This window comes from Pelecanus crispus, chromosome 1, assembly GCF_030463565.1.
Source record: "Pelecanus crispus isolate bPelCri1 chromosome 1, bPelCri1.pri, whole genome shotgun sequence".
Taxonomy (NCBI): Eukaryota; Metazoa; Chordata; class Aves; order Pelecaniformes; family Pelecanidae; genus Pelecanus; species Pelecanus crispus.
In genome coordinates, this window is record NC_134643.1 from 195,565,985 (window position 1) to 195,583,821 (window position 17,837).

The following is a 17,837-nucleotide window of genomic DNA, read 5'->3' on the forward strand; positions in this document are numbered from 1 at the left end:
GAAATAGCAACTTATTAACTGAATAACAGAGAACTTTAAGGCAAATTAACAAAACCATTTTATAAAACATCTCATTCTGTTCAGTCCACTGCTGCAGAAGGTCGTTAAGCCAAACACTGTAGTAAAATCATTTCGATCCATAACGGTTGAAAGGACAAACATTAAGCAAAGGATAATCACAAATTAGCATTCAGGACATCAGCTGAACATTGCAGGTGTTGAGGGAAGATAGTTCCTCCCTGCATAAGCGCCTGGAAAAGCACCTTTCTTCCCCTTTCCCCTTGGATGTCGGATTCTACGTGCCTGGGCATGGGGCGGGGGACGCCTCTGGTGCTCACAGACACTGAGGCTCTGTTCGGCCTCAGGGCAGGTGGGCTGAAAGTCCTTTGACTTTTGCTGTGTTAATGACTGCCTCAGTGTGTAAGGAAGGGGCAGCCCGTCCTACCCTTCACTCTGACCAGCAAGGGCCCAGCCTGGGCCAGGCCACAGCCCCGGGCCCAGCCTAGGGTCAAGCCCAGGGCCCAGGACCAGGGCCAAGGCCAAAGTCTAGCCCAAAGCCCAGCCCAAGCCCAAGCCCAAGCCCAAGCCCAAGCCCAAACCCAGGCCCAGGCCCAGGCCCAGGCCCCCCACCTCTGCCCCACAGACTCCGCCCCGCCCTCCCCGCAGGCCCCGCCCTCCTTGAAGCCCCGCCCCAGACCCCGCCCAATCAGACCCCGCCCTCATTAGGCCCCGCCCCAGATCTGGCCCCGCCCCTCCCGCCGACACACGCCCCCCCCGGCCGGGAGCTTTCCGCGCAGGCGCACTGCGCGCCGGAGTCAACTGCCCCCTCGCGGCCTCTCCCAGCCTTTCACAAAGATGGCGGCCGCGCGGCGGCAGGCGAGGCGGAGGGGAGCGCTGAGGCGGCGGGGTGGAGGTGGCGGCCGCGGGGGACAGTGACAGGTGCGGGGAGGGGAGGAAAAGGCGGCGGAGCGGCGGCGGCCGAAGCGCAGGTACCTCGAGTGGGCGGGCAAGGGAGTGGGGGAAGCGGCCGGCGCGGCACCGCCCCTGCCCGAGCTGCGCCATCGGGAACTGCCCTCCGCTCCCCGCCCTGGTGCCGCTGCCCGCCGGTGGCGGAGACCGAACCGTTAGCCGGGAGAGCCGGCGGGGCCATGGCGGTGAGTAGGCGCGCTGGCCGCCCCGAGGCGGCTGGCAAACCGCCCCCTTCCCCCTCGGCAGGGCGGGGAGAGGGGTGCGAGGGGACGGGGGCAGCGCCTCTACCTGCCGCCGGTGCCGGGCGCGGCGGGGGCAGCCCGGCCCCTGAGGAGACGGCGTTGCCTGCGGCGCTCCCCGCGCCTGCCCGAGGAGGGCCGGGGAGCCGGCGGCTCCGGCCGGAGCCCCGCCGAAGAAACTTTCTGTCTTCCTTCCCGGGCTTCCTTCGCCGCCGCTCGGCGATACCTCTCCCGGCCGAGGCGGGGGGATCCTCCTGCTGTCAGCGGCGGGCAGCGGGGCTCCCCGGGGCAGGGCTGCTGCGGGGCTGCCGCGGGAGGGGGGCGGTTGTTCGGCGGGGAGAAAGCAGATGCGAAGCGCGACCAGAACAGCTGAGCCGGCTGTGACAGGCGGGGAGAAGGAAGTGGTGGCTTTCAACACCTCTTTCTTCTTGTTATTGTTGTTGTTCTCCTGCTAAGCCGTAAAGGTTCCCTCGGAACTCCCGGCTAAAGGGACTGCGCGTGTGTTTCGGGATGTAGATGCAAAAATCTTCCCGAAAAGACTGTAATCATCTTGCTGAGTGCTAGCAGAGGCATTCTTTCAGCTAAATTCGTGCCTGATTCCTCCTTTCCTGACTATTACCCGAGATTAGTTTTAACCGAAACAGAAACTTTTTGTTGCGTCCAGGCAACTAGAAAGTGAAGGCAACTAAAAGCAAAAATGGAACTTTTCAGCTGATTTTTATTGTGCGGAGTAAAGAAAATAAGCGGTAGAAACAGGGGAAAATATGTTGGGTAGGAGCAAATCGTGGTTGATGAGTGGCATCTCAAGACGTGTTAGTAATTTGTTTAACCTTGTCAAAGGCAATTTATTAGCTACCTTGGATGTTAAGTGTTATTCCAGAACATCTCACATCATGAAGTAATTTCCGTGAAACGTTCTTTGTTTTTAGAATTTAAGTCTGTGTTTGATCAAATATATTTCTGGCTATAAATGTCTCAAATTATCACAAAGACTTCAAATCTCTTAATTTTTTGCTGTTAAGTACATGGTAGCTTCTGTCTTGGAAGCTACAGGTCCCAGTCCTGCTAAGCTTTGAGCTTAAAAGAAGCTGTTTTGCTGTTATGGCAGCAGGTAACTTTCTGCTTCACACAGCACAGAAATTTAACTGTAGCCATGATGTGAATCTGCATCCATAGATGTGTTTATATTCTATGTCATGAAATAGTATGAATCACAGCAACTCAGCAGTCCTTAAAATTCAGAAAGTACAATCAGTTAAATTTTCTCTACTTTTTTTTTTTTTAAAGGAAATGGTCTCAACTAATTATGATATTTAATCACATGATGAAATGGAGAAGTAGCAAGCTTTCAGGTAGGGGGAAGGCCATGCATGTATGTGGAAGTTGGAAATAGCTGAGTATCTATAGTACCTAATGTTGTAAATTGGATAGAGTTCTTAATAGCTGGTGTTCCTATTAAGCCTGGGGGAGCAGGAAGGGTTCTCATCAAGTCTGGAAACACAGCATCTCATTCTAGATTCACTCTGTGTATGCAAGAGTGTACGTAAGTCATCTTGATGCATATGGCTTGAGTCTGGGACTTGTTTTGGCAAACTACACCAGAATAGTTTTTCTGGTGACTTTGGGGGGGAAAATTGACATGCTGAATCCGTTACATTGGGGCACTGGACACTGATTTTGGCAGATGAAGCTTTAGGTAAGAGAGATGCAGATCCTTGTCCTCAGAAAGGACTGGACTTGGTGATCAGTTGCTTAGCTCACTTGGTCAGGATGAGAGCAATCTGCTTTGAGCAGTCACAGGCTGACTACTATAGATGACAATATTAAAACAGAATTAGATGAGTGTCTCAGTTTTTTCAGGGCAGGTGGAGACCTTCTGAGGCTTTTTGCTGTATGACAGGCGCTAGGTGTATGAGTTACTTGAGGCTCAGGTCATTACGTACAACACAAGTTAACTGATTTCAATCCGTTAGTGGCATTTTTACCTTTTTCAAGTTGGAGATTCCACTAGTTTGTGAACTTAAAACTCAAAAGCTTTTGGTTTTTATAGGCAATAACGTAATGGGATTGGAGAAACTTGAATTATGATTCAGACTAATAACTCATTTGCTTTGGGCCATGAGTCCTGTGGATCTTGGGATGCTTTTGTTTGTTGTTCTTTGCCTTGAGGCCATTTAATTTAACATGAATTTGGACCTACATCAGCTAACTCAGTGTTATGCTGATGATCATTTTGGCTCAAAATATGTCAAAGAGATCCTTCGTAATTGTTATTGCAACTTTAACTGCTTAACTGAATGTGCTTCTGCAGAGTTCTGTCTTCAGACTTACTAGGAAGCTAAACCCTTAAAGCCTGACTTCAGGAGAGGTACAATTTTTCATCTTGGCCAATACTTTCTCTTAAATAATTTTAACTTCTAAATGCTTTTAGGTAACTTACTAATTTACCTTGCTGGCAGGTCAGTTCTGAAATAGTGTATGCTATTGTAAATGTGTTGGTCTTTAGAAATATTGAATGCTTGGAAGGTGTTAAGTGCTGGTGTTCTGATTGTCTGTTGATACTTCTGTCAAAGTGGCAAATCCTATAACCTAGCCCAGTCCCTCTTTTTGGGTGGGTGGGGGGAACTGGCAAAGATACAGTCTTGTTCCTTCCCAGGCAGACAGATACTAGAGAAGAAAGTTTCTGTGAGGCTGCAGGCCCACTTCCCAGACAGCATTGTTGTCTGCAGCCATTGATGTTCGTTGTCAGTGCTTTCTGGAACCTGAGGAATTCTTATCTTCCTCCAGCATCCAGCAACTCTGTACCTTTTTTTTGACCTCCAGCTTCTAACTGTTACAGGATTTCTAGTTCAATGTCTGCTTAAAATGTCTACAGGTAACATGTCATGTTTCACCGGTGCATTTCTGTGATCTAAAATATGAATTGGATTCCCTCTGTTATATCTGTCAATAACAATTCTATATTTTATCATCCATTTCTTTAAGACTGTTGTCTTGGGGAAATTCCCGGGCAATTTGTAGCAAAATTCGACTTGGCTGCAGTTTATAGTGCACGAGTTGAATTGTGAGCCATTGCTTTTCCTATAGGACCAGATCTAGTAAAAATAGATTTGACTTGGACTGTCAACTCTTTGGCTTAACTAAAAGATACTGGCTGTATCTCAGGAAAGCGATAATAGTTCAGAATGAGTACATTGCTGCTTTTTCTGCTCAGCAAACACAAACAATGTTTATTTTGCTCGTGGGGCCAATGTTTCCTGAGCTACAGAAATGACCGGTTTTTTGCTCGTTCTTTGCCATATACAGTAAACTTTGAGCTTCCTTAATGCTGATGTTCACTTGATACCAGTAAAAAAACCAGTTAGCCTTTTTCTTAAAACTTGTCTATCCATGAAGTTTAGTGGTTTTGTTTATGTCAGATAATATTTTGGATTGTCATCCTGGGGTCTGTATTTTGTAGGGCTGATGGGGCAGAAGGATGTTTAGAAAGTGTCTGTAACACTTAGTAGTATTACATGTTTCTTGTAGGTTGTCATCTTTAATTGTTCCAATTAATTTACATTTAGTTTCAGATGGAACAAATATTTTTGGAGTCGTCGTTGTTCTGTCTGCCCCCCAAGAGATCTGGTCCCGTTCCAGCTGCTCACATACTCTTGAGCCTGTAACCAGTGGAAATCTTCAGACTTTTTTGCTAAGCTGTCATAGATGACTTTAACAAAATGTAAATGGAATGCCCTTTTGTCAGTAATTAAATAGAATTTTTAGCTGTTGTTTTCATGCTGGACTCCCCTGTATAATGAGAAGTCTTTTTATACTCATCTTCTAGGTCATGCACCCTTTCTTGAGTGTATTAGTAATCTGTTTTGGTTAGAATACATGCTGCACAAACTGTTGGTCTTCATTTTGATGGCACACCTGTGTAGAGGACTGTGTTACTACTCTTCTTGGATGTATTGGTTTAGAACACTTTTCTGTTTACAGTTGTAGTACCTCAGGAATGGAATACCCTTGTGTTTTCCAAACCCTTTATTAAAACTTTAACACCATGTTCATTGGTGGTGTCTTCACAGCACCTCTCAAATTGAGTTAGACTGGACATACTTTGCTCTCTTTGTGTTCATGGCTCCAAATAAACTTTTACCATTTATGTCTAGGCAAGCACATTTGTTGGTCTCAGTCTCACCAGACCTACCAGTGTATCTACCAGTTTGCTTAACTCAATTTATATTTTACTCTCCCTGTAAGGTTTTGCTTTTTCAGGATGCCTGGATCCTCTTCTGGTCATACGGTTCTGCAGTCAAAACATCACCTAGGTTAACATTGGTACCCTCTCTTTCAGTTTACTATCTTGGGTGCCAAGCACTATCCCAACAGCAGTTTGCAGAAGTTAAATAGGAGTGCTGAATGTGCCTATAGTGTACGTCTCCCTTGGCTTTGCTTCCAGAATTGTTCCAAAGCATTTAGGACAGTTGAAAAGATATGCTCCAGAACCTTTTAATTTATAGGCAATGGAAAATGTTGTACCTTATTATATATTTAGTTACTTTGGGCATAAAGAGTTGTCAAAAATGAAAACATCTGCAAGTTTTCAATCCCAGTTTAACCAGTAGACCTCATTTTTATAATCCATTAGTAAGAGAGAAGCACAGCACTTTCTTAAAATGTGATAAATGTCTTCTGCTTTCCAGAAGCACTAAAATAAGTCCTTCTACTTTCTGGCAACATACAGGCTTCTATAATATAGTGTCAAAAAAACTGTTTCACAACTATGCAAATTTACAAAATTGAACCAATGCACTCCATGATTTGAAAAAACTATTTATCAAAGTCTGGGAAGTTATCCGCAGGGAAAGTGACAAGGTCCAAAAGGATTTATACTGTGACAGGTGTGGATAGATAGTAACTTGATTCAGTAACTTGGAGTGAAAAGGAATATGTGGCGCACAAATGTTAATTAACTTCACCTTCTGTGTGACAGTTCTTTTTGAATTTGCTTTGGGTTTTTTGTACATTGGTTGTGTTTAAATCTGTAAAGCTCAGTTCTTAATGTCTTTTGATCTTGAATAACTTGAGGTGAAAATGAACTTAACAAACCTAGAACTTTACTGTTACCTGCAGTATAAAGTAAAAAACCCCTGTAGTTCACAAGTGTAAATACTGCCTTGTAAATCCTGTTGAGTTTCCCCAATGTACAAATCCAAAGTCTGTGGTAAACAAAGCCCAAGCTCTACTTATACAAGATCCTACAAGCATGGACTACTGCCAAGCTGCTGTCTCATTTCCTCTCACTAATGTAGTATTCTCAATACCGTATCTTACTCCTTTGATTACAAAATAAATCCTTCTTATCTGACTTCCAGTTTTAAGACTGCAGGGTTTTGTTGTTCGGAGTTTGTTGTTCTTTTAACTGGAAGAACTGTATCTACTAGATGACTTGACAGAAGGAAACTGAGACATAAGCAACAGGATGTCAAGTGGACTAGTTTTACTTTGGGGCAGAGGAACACATTTTAGATGGTGGTAGCAAATCAAGTAGTAGTGATCTGCAAAAAGTGTGCATGTAGCTGAAAACTAATCTGTAAGCAAAAATTGAATGCATAAGAAGGTCCAATGTAAAAACTTTGGTGACTTGCAATGTCTTGGCAATGAGAGAGTGAATGGTTACAGTCATGGTTCTAATATTTCAATATATCTATTGATAGGCTGTTAGGGGACTTTCTACAGTAAGAATAAATTTCATAAGCCACAAGAGTTCTCTGCAAATCCTACAGAGTCTATTAAAAGTGTAAATGGGGAAGACCATACTTTAAGACGATTATTTCTTTACTCATTTAGTCTACTGTGAAGGTAGATTGAAGACATTGAAACGAAGTACTGAGAAATGAGGACTAGAAGAAGCTGCAGAACTGAGTAGTGACTGTTGACAATTATCAGTCTTAGATGCAGCTGAAATGTAATTTGTTTTAATTTCTTCAGGCTTGCTAATAACTTGACTGCCCACATAAAACAATATTAGTATGCATGCACCTTCCACTCGATGGCTTTTCAATGGTGAGGATAAATCACCGTAATTCAAGTAATATATCTTAAGAGTACTCCAGTACATTTAACTATGAACATCATGGCAATACAGTTCCAAACAGATTGATTTCTGATTTTGTGACTTTATTTTTGTTAATGAATAGACAACTATTCAGTGTTGCAACTTCATACATAAAATAGGAAGCTGAGAGCAGCTTTGTCCTCTTGACTTGATTGGGCAATCAAACTAGGTGGTATCGTGGTGTTTCAACTGCCTAAAACTTTTCTTGGAGGATGGGGTGGAACCTAGGAGAAGGGAATGCTGGTATCATCTGAGAAACCTGCTCTTGTTTCGCTGTCTTTCCCTTCTGTAGTTGCAGAGACGCCTCCATTGGAGAACTCTTGCACGAGTAGCATATTTAGTTTTCAAGAGTTGCATTCAGCTTGAGATGCTGTTTGACTTACCCCACTTTAATTTTTTTTTTTTTTAAATATGGCATGCAAGTAACTGCTTCAATACCATTGTGACTAAGTTTAATATTAGGCAAGTGAAGCACCTGCCAGGGTGACTGCCTCTTGACCATTTTTACTACTGTGGTCTGTAGCTTCATGAATGCTATGCATTGACACTGGAGGAAGCAGTTCCTCTCTGCTTATACCTATGCTTGGCATTCATTTGTGTATTTGCATAAGTGAAATGGATCGGGCAACTGTTCTACGTTAAAACTGAGCGATTTTTGTAAGATTAATTTTAAACTACATCTGTCCTCCACTCTGACTGTGGTGTTGACCAGTTGCTCGCAGTCGTGCAAATTGGAGCTGCTAGTACAATTTAGCAGAACTGACTTACAGCAGTTTAAAGTCTTGATAAAAGAACATCTTTCAAATGTGTGTGTTAGACCTCAAAACACCTTCTTTTTTGGTAGATTTTTACTCTTGGGAAGTAGTTTCCATATGCTTGTCTTGACGTGTCATGTTCTGTGCTATTATCCTGTTTGTTATGGAAGCAAAGACCTACAGGTTTTCCAAAAAGAGTAAGTGGAGAGAAATTTTAAAAGTCTGTTAGACTTTGTAGCCTCATCAATCCTATGTCATCTTGCATTTGGATAGCATAGTTTTAATTTTTCAGAATGAACAGGAAAAAGCTGTTTCATAAGAGTTCTTTAAAAGCTGCTCATTCTACTTGAATCATGCACTCTTTGTAGCTCCAACACCAGCAGCTGTCTCTGCAATAAATTGATCTCACTGACCAGTTGCATAACATTAGTAAAAATAAATCCATGTTTTCAGTTTGCCTTAAAGGAATCGGATGAAAAATTATTTTGAAAATTTGTCCTTGCTACTCATAGCTACTGAAAAGAGGGAGTCGATAACAAATGAGGAAGTAGCTTGACTCTTGGCATGGAATTTGCTTGTTTTCTCAAAAAATAAGCATGTTCTTAAACAGAGTTGAAGGCAAGAGTAATGGTTAACTGGGAAAGGCCAAGTTGTTTTTGAACCCATGTGATTTTCAGAAAATAAACTGAAGGAAATCCAGTTCTGGCAGAAGCTTAGAAGAACCTAATTTAGCTGGTATGAAAGTAAAACTAGGAGGGTTTAAGGAAGTTCTTGAGAATAGTAAGAGTGTAAAACAAAACAGCCCTATAGTTTAGATCAAGGTAGCATAAATAAAATGGAACTGCATTGGAGGTCTTTAAGTGGTGCAAAAAATACACTATGCAGTTCACTCTCCTCATTTCTTTTTGAGGATGTTTCCCAAGAGTATCTCAAAGGAAGTTGTTCTGTAAGGAGGCCTCAGTATAGCTCCCAAACAATGTGTGATGGTGAATCAGATTGATGTACCTGCTAAAGACGAGGCATAAGGTTGCACTCTGGTGCTGACAATTTACTCATTGATTTAAAATGCACACTAACAAATTAGGTCTGACTAAAATGAACAGATTAATTCTGATTTGTGATACGGTTGCACTTACCGCTTCATAAAAGTTACAGAACCAGTTTAGGCTTCTTTTCTTTGAAGGTGTAAGAGGCAGGGGCAAATAGTTGGAAAGTACTGAATTTTTCTTGCGCAACAACTTCAAGTTATGTGTGCTTCATCCAGATAAGGACTGTGGATTTTTGTTTTTTTAAGAACCTAATCATAATAACATTTAAAACCAGAATGTGGTGTTTTCAGGTAGTCTCCTTTGCACTGGTCTTGTTATATACAGTCAAGCATTTAACATTGTCGTGCTGGACAAGGTGAGGTGGTGAGTGTCCATGAACATATTGTGCCTTTCCGGATGACTGGTTTTCAGTGTCTAGTTCTTCCCTATGTAGTCTTCACCTTCAAAAGTTTAGTTTTCTACATCAGCTACTAGTAAGAGCTTAGCTTCTTTGGCTCAGATTCAAAAACTGCTGGCTCATAAATACAAATGCATTAAACTTGAACAGCTGGAGTGTTTCCAATTATCTACAGTGCATTCTCCTATAGGTTATATCACCCATGAATGCATGAACTGCATTTGCAACTGCTCCTGAATCATTGCTGTTCACAACCTGGAGTATGAAGGTAACCTGAAGTAAGCATTGATTTACTACAACACGCTTAACTTCTGCAATGCTAAGGTTTACCATTGTGTGGCTTGGCCATTCTTGCTTTGAGAAGAACAGGTAGTGACTATTGGGAGTGAGTTAGATCCAGTAACCGTTTTGGCTGTTCAAGTGCAACTTGCATTTGCTCATCAATCAGTATTTTCTTCATAATAGTATTGCATTCATTTTACAACTTTCAGTGTTTGCCTTCCAGTGGTAAGATAGCATGAACAGAGGTATGTATTGTGTTTCTCAGACTTCTTTGAGAATTGTGTTTAGTGAGTGTCTGTGACACCACTTGAGAGCTGCAGTTGAAGCATTTCCATACTTATGGCACAGGTTGTAGATTCTTTCTTCCTGTAGGCAGTTCCGGTGCTGCTTAAAACATTTTGCATATCTTCATTTTTAACTATTTTGATTTACAGTTTCTAGTGAATGTCAGATTTTGACTTTGTTGATTCACTTTACGAAACTGTACTTTTTCATAATTTTCCTGTATTGCCTATCTGCAACATCAGTATTATTAACAATGGGACTGAAGGGAATAGTCATTTCTGTTTCACTTTACTTAAAAGGAGATTGTCAAATCAGTGAAGTAGAAATGTTCCACAGAACACCTTTCTTCTAACAAAAAAACCGCAGTTCTCTGTTCTGTTAGAAAATGTTTTATCAAGTTTTCCAGGAAACACTTTTCTAAAACAGGAAAAATACTTATGAAGAACAAAGCACATCTTTTTAAATAAATTGCATATTAATTGAAATAATTAGTTCAGAACTGAAAAAGAAGTGAATCACCACATCTGAAACTGTGTGACTAGAAAAATGTGGTAAATGTATGGGGAAAAAAAGGAATCACGATAGTAATTTCTACAAGTCTCAAATTGGCAGGCAGGAGGTATCTTTTAAGGACTGTAGGAAATAGTAAAGAATAAATTTATCTCACAGTAGGCGCTAAAGAATGGACATGGTGAGTACTTATAAATGCCTCAATCACAGGAAAAGTTTAAGTACTAGCTTGCATCTTCTTGAAGAGTGTCTCAGATGTGAGGCTTTAATCTAAATAAAATAGGGCTTTATTACTTCAGCTGTTTGAAAGATATTTATTTTTAAAGTCCACCTGCTGTCTTCATGTTGGAGAAGGCAAAATGAAAGCATTTAATGCTTTAGGATTGAGCAATGGTTTTATGGTTGTCTTGGTTCTGTAAGATCATTCCTTGGTCTTTGGCAAAACTATGAAGTGTTGTCACCTGTTCAGAGAAGCTTTTCCTTCTTACTGGAGGTTGTCTGGAGCTGAGGATGAGCCTTGCCCATGGTTCCTGGGGGAGCGTAGCTGCAGGAGGACCTGGGTGAAGGAGGAATGCAGACCTGCTCTGCTGTACCAAGCCCACTGGGAAAACACACCTTATGGCAACCTTGAATTCACAGCTGTGACGCGATACAGGCTGAAGCATGTATGAAACTGCACTACTGATAAAGAAATCATGGAATAGCCCTGTTTTTGTCACTTCTCATGTAATAGCAACATGCAGTTTGGAAACATTTAGTATTGATTTCATTGAGCCTGTTCCTTATGCTGCGCCTTTCTGTGTTAGGCACTTTTGTCTTGTCCCTGCTTAAACTTCCGTCTGCGTGTTGTATAGAATCAAGGCCCTTGTGAACAGCCCTCTGTAATAATAAATCTGTGTCTGTTGGTCACCAGATTTGACAGAATTAGCAGGTGAAAGAGTATTAAGTTGCTGTAAGTATTGTGATAATAAGTAGGTAGGTAGAGAAGCAGCACTCTAGATCACAAAAACTGAGGAAAAAGCAGCAATGCAGACTTCTCCTTCAGTAGGCACCAGAGATACCACTGTGGAGTGTGGCCTTATAAGTCCTCCAGTTGTGGGAAAAACAATTAATTGTATTTTGTATGAAACTCAATAACCAGAAGCAGTCAGTCTCTAGGAAAGGAGTCCTTAGTTGTGTTGTGGGTTTTTTTTTTTTGTATACGGCATTGTTATTAGTTAGCTATCACTACATTTATTATAGTGGTGCCTACAACCCAACCAAAATGGAAACTGAAACCAAAATGTTTGTGTTGTGTGCTTAATGCGAAAGTATAACTTCTTAATTCATAATTATCATCTAATGCAGCTTTCCTCCTTTTCTTAGGAGAAAGGTCAGAGTATAAAGTAATTCTGTTATGGGCAGTGATATGGGTATGTCTTCCAAAGCTTGAACCTTAAGTCTGCAAGTTTGAATTTTGATGAGCACTGTCATTGTTACTTTGAAAGTCTGAATTGAGAATCTGACAGCTTTTAAGAGCTCGGGAGACAAACTACTGTCCCCTCTCTGGGTTCTGATCTACTGAAAACCATTTAACTTTGGCATTACATGTCATATTTTGATTGACTAATACTCTGGAATTCATAGAGAATTCCGCTTGGAAGGGGCCTTTGGAGATTGCCTTCTTCAGCCCTTTATCAGGACCTTGGATGGTCAGGTTTTGACTTTCTGCAGCAGTGGTCTCCAAAGTTTTTTGATCATGCACCCTATCAGTAAAGATGTTTTCAGCGTGCACCTCCAATATATGTATATTTTTAAATTATAGGCATATGCTACTCTACTAATGTAGTATGTACACTATAAAGCATACACAAAAAAAAAGAAGGGATGAGATAAAGATGAAAAACACTATTTAAAAATATTTTTTATGTATCAATGACAAAAAATATTTTCTTCCCACACCCCAAGGGATTGTCCTGTGCACCCCCTGGGGTGCATGCACCCCACTTTGGAGGCCACTGATCTACAGGACCGAGATTTTTGCAGCTTCTCAGGGCAACCTATGCCAGTGCTGCACCACCCTCATTGTGAAGATGTCTTTTTTTTTTTTTTTACCTTATGGCCAGACAGAATTTCCAGTGGTGCAGCATGTGTTCATCACTTCTTGTACTTCTGCTGCATGCCTCCAAGAAAAATTTGATTTGAGGCTGTCAGCAAGCATCCTTCAGGCAGCAGGATCCACTCAGTAGGTCGCCCCTGACTACTCCAGTGCTCTTAGTTTCTCCTTGTCTTTCATGGGCCTAAGCCCAGTAACAGTCTTTGTGGCATCTCTCTTATATGGAGGAGGAGGTGGCTGGGAAGAAGAAAACTGGATGTGGTATTCCAGATGCCACCTTATAAATGCTGAGTAGCAGGGAATAATCACCTCCCTCAGCCTGTCAGCTGTGCTTCTTTGCTAATACAGCCCAGTATACTGTTAGCCTTCATTGCTATGAGGGCACATGCTGCTGATTCATGTTGTTTTACCTTGGTGATCCAGCTGATTTAATGCTGATGTGTTTTTTCAGAGACTATCATTAAGATCAGCTGCTAGTCTCTTGGAGATGGAAACACTGATCCTTTGCATGCGCAGAGGAAATGTACTGCCCAATGATCCCAGCCTTATTCCTTAACCCTTAATGAACAATTGACTGAGTAAAAAGCAGAGTTGTATATGTCTTTAAAACATGAGAATAATGCCACAGAAACATTAAAGGGCCAAATCTGAAGGCATTTAAGGATTGAGTTAAATTGTCATTACAGTTCAGGAAGGCAAACTTGCTTACTGAACTCTTGGGTGGAACTCAGTCTTTGAGCCTTAACATCATTTAGCCTTTTGGCTTGTTGGTGTAATCCATGCCTTAATGGTTCCTCAGGCATAAGTCTGGAGTCTCTATAAACATCATGTCCAGTAAATCTAGATGCCTTCCCTTTGTTTCAGCTTTGATAGTCTTCAGAAAAATCTTTCAAAGTCTTTTCAAATTCATACAATAAGGCAAATGAATAGCAGTTCAGTTGGGGGTAGTGGGGAATAGGTAGTTTGCTACTTAAGTCTTGTACAAAGCATTAACCTACCCAGCTTGGTTGAAATCTTGGAAGACCTTGTACTTTCCTTGCATCCTAGGACAGACTCAGTGCAGATTCTGAAAGAACAGTGTCAGCTGAGTTAGCAATCCTGAATTACACTTTGAATGTCTACTACTAGTTCAGTATATTCAGTAGCAAGACAAGAAATGAGATAGCTGTTCATGCAGCAGTTGTTGCTGTGCATGAGTCAGTACAGATTTCTAAATAACCATGCCTTTAATGCACCACCAATAGAAAATTACTTCTCGGCTGCTTCTGAGCTTAGCAACAGTGTATTACCTATCTGTTCATCTAACATGTCGTCTTCCTTGTCTGGTCCCTTTTAATATGTCCACAAGGATGGTGTAGTGAGTTGGCCTTAAATAAATCCTTAGACTTATCCCACGTGTTATTTTGCCCCTTCTGAAGGTTGCTGCATCCATTAGCTTTCAGTGGTGCAGGAAATCTGACAATAGGCTAGTGAATTGTTTGTAGTGGCTCTGCAGGCTGAGCCTTACCTGTTGTCCAAATGCAAGCTGCTTTTCTTGTGTCCTTTCAAGACCTCACTAAATCCTGAGTATATTGGGAAAGTAGCTGGAGCTGGGAGACAGCTACATCATCCAGAACAGTTTTATGTGGAGTAAGGCTGAAATTATGGTATGCACATACTTTGCTTTCAGTATTTTCAATATGGAACAATGTTTTCAAGAAGCTGTAGTTACTCATACTACTCTTTTGAACAGATATCAACAATTTTAAGTCAGCAAATTGGAGACAAAGCTTGTTACATTATTCCAGTAGAGATTGTAGTTATTTGCAGCCAGAGGCTGGGAAAATATCCTCCTTGGTTTTGAGTGAGGTACACCTGTTGATATCACTGATACAGCCTCTGGGGGAGCTTGTGTTTGGTTGTCCACTTCTAATGTCCTATCCTTCACAGGACAGAGTTAATTCTTTTTTGTTTTAGAAAGAATATGTGTGTATTTATGTATTAAAACCTTTTGTTGTGCTTAGCTTTTTAAGCTATTCATGCTATTTTAGTGGAGTAAAATTACTCTGTCTCTTTTTGCTGTCATGGTTTGTCATTTCCAGACTTCCTTCTGACTTCCTCTTTTTTTCTCCCCCGCCCCACCCCCCCCGAGAGCTGAGTTAAAAACATGTTCTGTAATGAGAAGCCACAAACTGATACCTTCCCTTCCTATTGGAAACTCAATACTCAACAACTCTGTATTTACTGTTAATATTTAAAGGCTGTCTGTCCAGTTTTAATCCATGTAATATCTGTTCTATGTTTTTGTTGAAAAGTTGTGTATGCCAAATAAGGCTTAAGATTGTTTTTCCTGTTCTGTTATTAGTACCTTTATCAGCAATACCCGTTGCCAGATGGTTCTCATAAAGTTAATTGGATAAGCATTTTTTCCATCAATCACACTTGTCTTTTAATTCTTTACAAATAACATCCAGTGTCAGCGATTAACTTTTATTTCATCTCAGATAGCTGTTGGCTAACAGGCCTCAATTGTCCCATTTGACATTTTACAATAGAGCATTTAATGCAAGACTTCTAGTTTTCTTTCAGACCTCTGAGACTTTCCCAGGACTCAAGTTATTTGCAAGTCTTTTTCAGAGATCTAGGTAGATCTCTTCTAGAAGTCTTGAATGCAAGCTATCTGGGTCTGCTGATTTAAAAGCTCTGTCTCTGCCCATTTGATATCCTTGCATCGAATGTGATATAATGGCATTTATTTCCACAATGCGTATATTGAGCAGTTCTGCTTATTTTGATGCCAACCTTTTGTCCATTTTATCTGACTTCTCCTCCTTCTGGCACACAGTACTTGTCCCTTTTCAAATTCCTATCTGTCTTTACTTGTCCTCATAGCTAAAAAGAAGAGGCACCTGCAACTGGTGGCCGTACCACATCTTACTGTCTGACCAGATTGTGCGCACTGACTCGTACAGATTGCTGCCTCTTGACTACTGATAGGGAAAAAGGCTTTTGATGATATGTGTAGCATAGACCCATATTGGTGTGAAGTTTAAGCCTTTAGTCTTCAAGACTAGTTCCGTGGCATTGCAGAGAAATCTAATACTGTATTGTCAAGAAAGCATTGATTTATTTTTTTCCCTAGATTGATTACACAGTCTGACAGGTAGCACTTTTATTATTGTTGTAGAGGGTGTCAGGAATAACACTATACCTAGTACCTCCTGTCAGGGTTTATTGATGAGCAGGGTGCTTCATCTCCAGAATAAATCAAACACTTAGATCCAGACATGGAATTTAGCAGTGTCCTGGTTAAGGCACTGAAGGCTGTGTACCAAAGGTGGACTACCCACCTAAGCACACAGGTGCCCATGGGAACCTAATTTTTGTACAAATCAAATCATTAAACACCTGTGCAAGAGAACGAAGGAATCTGAGACCAAGTGTTATGTATGTCCAGAGCTGCCGCTGTATTGGAAAGGCTTAACAAGTTGTCATGACAGTAGTATTTGACTCAGTTTGGGTTATGTTTAATTCTCACTGGTGTCCAATTTGACAGACATGTTTTGACTTATGCCTAATAAATGGTGATAGCACTGAGTGCATCATAAGTTATGGATTCAGTCAAAAGTCATTGTGTGTGATAAAGGAGGTTAGTGCTTTTTTTATATGAGACTAGTCATTAGCATGGTGGCTGGGGAATAATGAGCTGGATTCAACTTAAACCTGGGGAAATTCAAGCCAGCTTAGTCCGGGAGTGTGTTGTGTTATAGCTTGGAGTATTGGAATTACTTTTATGTCTGTGACACTGCAGATAGGAGCGCAAAATATTTGGAGCTGTAAGATCAAGAGATGGCACCAGAGGAAGCCTGGTTGTAGCTATCATGGGAGGAGGAATGCCTTGATTCTAACACCTGCTTCCAGACTGTGCATTCATTTTACATTAAATGGTCATCGGATAATATGCTGGGAAGCTTACCATCAAACTTGCTAGCTTGAAAGATGACCCAAGTAACTTTCATCAGCCCTCTGCCACCTGCAGAAGTGGTGGGGACTGACTGTAGCCTGGAGGATTTTTTGATGAGTGGGAAAGCTTTGAAGGTTGGGTAGGAATATAAAATTCTGTCCTCACTGCTTCAGAGACCATTTAGTCTAGCTAAGCAGGTATAAATGACTTGGCATAAGAGGTGATGAATTCTTAAGTAATCACAGTTAGGTTTTAAAGTCATTTAACCTAGAGGGATTTTTTTTTTTTTTTTTTCCCCCCAACTTAAATCTTTGCAGAGTATACCAGGAAAGTAAGTGAAACCTCTAAAATAATTTCAGAATGCTTTTTTTTTTTCTCAAGTTCATAGTTATAGTAGGCCAACCTTCAGCATGGGAATAGCTAAATCATACTGTATATGTATAGCTGTACAAGAGGCTTATGGTGCTTTGTTAATGCATTTTCTAGAAAACATGAAGTCTTCATTCTGTGTGAGTCTTCTTGCACTGACAGCACTGTATTACATATTTCAACGCACAGCAGATACACAACATCTGCCTTAGAGAGGCAAACAAGTAAAAGCAGTCAATTGGGTGGGATGGAGATAGTTTTAGGGAGTGCTTCTGAGTAGTAAACTGTAACAGCAGCTCTTTAACCAAATATCATCTCTAGAACTTGGTACCAAAGTCAGTGTCATTAAGCTGATTTTATCACTCCTTGAATTTTATCGAGTATCTCTTCATTTAAAGTAAGTTTTATATGCTGTAAGTAGTAAGCATCTCTGTTTATGAGCAGACAGTGTATCTGTGTTAGAAGCTTAGAAGTGTTTGTAGGGAGTTTCATTAGCCAGATGATATCAAGGCAAAACTTTAAAAACTTGCAACATTACTGACTGTCAGGCTGTGTAACTTTAAAATTGCACCTACTTATTTTCACCAGGCTACTGTAAGTACTGGCTAAGAGAGGCAGTTCTGCTTTAGAAATACTGTACAAGCTTATTCTGAGTTTAATCTTTATGTCTATGTTTGATGTTAAGCACTGTTTTCAGATGCAAAATGTGATTAACTTGTGGGAATTCTGAATATACCATTCATCTCTAGTGAATTCTTTCCATCTGTCTTTTTGTTTTGTTAAGAAATATCAATTTCTCAATTCTTGTTGATATAATCTTTTTTTCTTTTCTTTTCTTTTT

General features: G+C 41.0%; 1 protein-coding gene across 4 annotated transcripts in view; it reads left to right on the plus strand.

Moving 5' to 3' along the window:
* The first annotated feature begins 969 nt into the window (after nucleotides 1–969).
* The window catches only part of FNDC3A (fibronectin type III domain containing 3A), a 130,167-nt gene continuing 113,299 nt past the window's right edge, over nucleotides 970–17,837 (plus strand). For 2 of the 4 annotated variants that reach the window (XM_075727818.1, XM_075727822.1), the window contains exon 1: nucleotides 1,130–1,154. The gene's annotated coding sequence lies outside the window, so the exon portion shown is untranslated. Of the gene's footprint in view, nucleotides 990–1,129; nucleotides 1,155–9,765; nucleotides 9,791–17,837 lie in introns of those variants that run through there. The other 2 variants (XM_075727820.1, XM_075727821.1) reach the window with 2 other exon arrangements.